We start from the raw sequence: 4,186 nt of genomic DNA on the forward strand, positions 1-4,186 counted from the left end.
CGGGCGTGGTGGCATGTGCCTGTAATCCCAGCTGCTTGGGAGGCTGAGGCAGTAGAATCGCTTGAACCTGGGAGGCAGAGGTTGCAGTAAGCCGAGATTGTGCCACTGCACTCCAGCCTGGGTGACAGAGTGAGACCCCATCTCCAAAAAAAAATAATAAATAAAAGTTACATCAAACATGAATTTTGAAGGCAAGATTAGTTGAGAAAAAAACAATTTTATCACTAATTAAGAGAGGGACTGGAGAAAAGATATTCTGGTATGGTGATAAAACTACATGGAATTTTTAATCAGAAGGCCTGAACTTTAATCTTAGCTCTGTTATATATATCTACCTTACCTTAAGCAAGTCTTGTAACATTTATGTATTTAATTTCATTTTTATAGAGTGGGAGTTAATAATTACTTTCCTTACAAAATTGTATTAATTATGTAATAATACAATGTTTCTAAATCAAAAAACTGAACAAGCATTTATTTTTTTTTATTACTGTTATAATGATAATGAGGAAGAAGAAGATGATGTTGGAGAAGAATAAATATATAAGATGAAGTGCATAAAGCAGAAATCATTTGCACTCTGTGAAAAACAAATCTTCCTCAGTTCTTTCTAGACTGAAAGAGAATACAGACTTCTCAGGGACACTGCTATGAAGGACACTAGTCCCAAAACAATGTGAGCATGGGAGAACAACTGCATCCCAAAGCAGTTCAAGCAAAACTATCTTCAGGATTGGAACACAATAAGTCCTGGACAGTGATTTTTAACAGTTTACCCTTACTTTTATAATTAAAATCATTTTTGTTGCATTGAAAAAGCTTGACTAGAGAATGAGATATATGGGGGTGCATACATCTGCACTGTGATTTCCAATACAGAAAGGTGCAAATGATAAGAGGAGGCCAACTCCCATTACATTGAGGGAGAATCCAGTGCTGGGATATGGGTAGTAAATGAAGGATCCTAGTGAAGTAGGTACTATACTGCCACATTTATATTATTTTACATTAAATTTATATATTAGGTTGGTGCAAACATAATCATGGTTTTTACCATTACTTTTAATGGCAAAAAAAGTACATTTGCACCAACCAACTGTATATATATATATACACACACACACACATATATATGTGTATATATAGAAATTTATATAATTTTATAGCTAGTCTTCGACACCATATATGTCATGATTTCTTTAGCTAATTTATTAATTTTAAAAGATTTTGAAGGAGACATCCATTTCAGCCATGACTGAATAATTAGAGCTGGATTTACCCTCCCATCATAAACTACTAGAAAATTGGCAAGATAATAGGCAAATAGCTTTGGGATATTAGGCAACAGGCAATGCTGGAATGTGATTCCTGGGAGAATAGAGACAAAAAGTGAACCCAGCTATCTGCTTGAGGGTGTTTCTGGATCATGAATCTTGGAGAGGGATTCATTTTACTCATGGAGAAACAGACCAAATTATGAGGAGGCTAAATTGGCTACAACACGTAGGGCAGAGTACTGGGTGGTGTGGGGAAGTGCATGGGGAAAGAGCTCATGAAAATTTCATAAGGATCAACACCATATTAAATGTAAATGGTTCAAACACTTTGATTAAAATAGATTGTCAAATTGGATAAAAAAGAAAGACTCAACTGTATGCTGCCTACAAGAAACTCATTTTACACATAAAAACACAAATAGGTCAGAAGTTAGAAAGATAAAACAAGATCTATCATACTAACATTAAAAAGTAAATAAGAGAAATATAGTTTCTATGTTAATACTAAACAAAATTAATTTCACAGCAAAGAATATTACCAGAAACAAGTTATTTCATAATGATAGAAGTTAATTAATCAAGAGAACAAAAAAATCCTAAATGTATGTGCACTTAATAATAGATCTTTAAAATATATGAAACAGAAATGAATAAACTGCAAGGAGGAATAGACAATTTACAATTATAATTGGAGAGTTCAGCACCCCTACATGTCTTTCTCAATAATTGATCAAGTAAATAGACATAAAATTAGTAAGGATATAGAAGATTTAAACAACTCTGTCAACCAAATTGACCTAATTGATATTCCACTGAACAACAGCAGAATGCTCATTTTTCTCAAGTGCACACAGAACATTTACTAAGACAGACCACGTTCTTGGGACAAAAAAGAAGTCTCAAAAAATGTAAAAGGGTTCAAGTCTCACAAAATGTATTTTCTGACCAAAATGGAATTAAATTATAATCCATAACAGAAAGTAATCTGGAAACAATCTTCAAATATTTGGCAACAAAATAACACACTTTTAAACAATCAATGGTCAAAGAAGAAATCAAAAGACTACAAAGTATTTTAAACCAAGTGAAGGTGAAAACACAAAATTCCCATACTTGTGTGATGCAACTAAAGCAGTAATAAAAAGTATTAAAAAGGATAAAGAAGTATTAACTGTTTTATACTAACAAATACTATACTAATAAATTTGACAATATAGATTAAATGGACACATTCCTTGAAATGTAAATGGCTGAAGTTCCTATAAGCAGAAAAAAATAACCTGAATAGGATTTACATCTATTAAAGAAATTGTAGTTAAAAACTTTCCCACAAAGAAAAATCCAGGCCCATATGACTTAACTGAGGAATTCTAGCAAACATTTAAGAAAAAATGAATACCAATTTTATGCAAACCCTTCCAAGAAATTGAAGAGAAGAGATTATTTCCCAATTCCTTTTATGAGGCCAGCATTACAAACATATTGCAAGGAAAAAAACCCTGCACATATATGATCAATTCAGTTTTGACAAGGTGCCAAGATAATTCAACAAAGAGAGACTTTTTAAAAAATGTTGCCATAAAATCTGGACATTCAAGTCAAAAATAAATTAAATAAATAACCTCAACTCTTACTTCATACTATATACAAAACATAACTTCAGTTGGGTCATAGTCCTAAGTGTAAACTGTAAAACTACATAACTTCTAAAGGAAACCTAGGAGAAAATCCTTGTGATACTGGTATAGGCAAAGGTTTCTAAAGATGGAAGAAGAAATTATACTATGGCAAAATTATAAACTTTTATTCTTTGAAATACACCTCAAACAAAATATGTAAACAATCAATAAACTAGGAGATCTTTGCAGGACACATCTGTGTAAAATGACTTGTATCAAGAATCTGTAAGGATCCTTGTAACTCGGTAAAAACAAAACCAAAAACAAAGCAAATGGGCAAAAATTTTAACAGATGCTTCGCTGAGAAAATATGGTTAGAAAATAAGTACTTAAAAAGATGCTCAACATCATTAATCATTCAGAAAATGCAAATTAAGAACACAATGGAAATTATTACACACTTATTGGATTGGCTAAAAATTTTTAAACAAACAATACCAAGTGTAGACAAAGATCTACACTTTCAATGTAGATGAAATTTCATATACTACCAGTGAGAATACAAAATTGGGCAGTTACCTTAGAAAACAGTTTGGCAGTATTTTAGAAAGTTCAGCATACTATTGGACCCAGCAATTCCATTTGTAGGTATTTAATTAAAAGAAATGAAAGATATATATTCACAGAAAGACATGCATGCAACTTTATAGCAGCTTTATTCATAATTTTCAAACACAGGAGTTATTTAAATGTCTATCAATCAATAAATGGATAAACAAATTGTGGTTTATCTATACAATGAAATATTACTCAGCATTAAAGAGAAACAAACTGCCAATACCACAGCATGGATGAATCTGAAATGCATATTACTAAATGAGAGAAACCAATCTGGAAAAGCTGCAATACAGGGTTGTTCCAATGATGTGAAACTTCTGGAAAGGGCAAATCAGATCTATAGCTGCCAGAAGCTGGAGGTGGAGGGAAGGGATTGACTACAAAGGGCTACAAGGGTGAACTTTCCAGGTAATAAAAATAGTTTATTTTTTATTGTGGTAGTCATTATAGGACTATATACATTTGTCAAACTTTATTGAACGTACACTTAAGAAGAGTTAATTACACTATTGGAAATTATATCTCAATAAACGACTTGAAATAAAGAAGATAATGGGAGGAAAATTGTTACTGTATAGAGTGATAGGTGCAGTCTAGGGAGCACTATAGGCTCATAAAGATTCACAGGATCTTTACCATGAGAACCATGCTTTGATCATCTTTAATCTTATA

Source organism: Mandrillus leucophaeus, unplaced genomic scaffold (assembly GCF_000951045.1).
Source record: "Mandrillus leucophaeus isolate KB7577 unplaced genomic scaffold, Mleu.le_1.0 Scaffold708, whole genome shotgun sequence".
Taxonomy (NCBI): Eukaryota; Metazoa; Chordata; class Mammalia; order Primates; family Cercopithecidae; genus Mandrillus; species Mandrillus leucophaeus.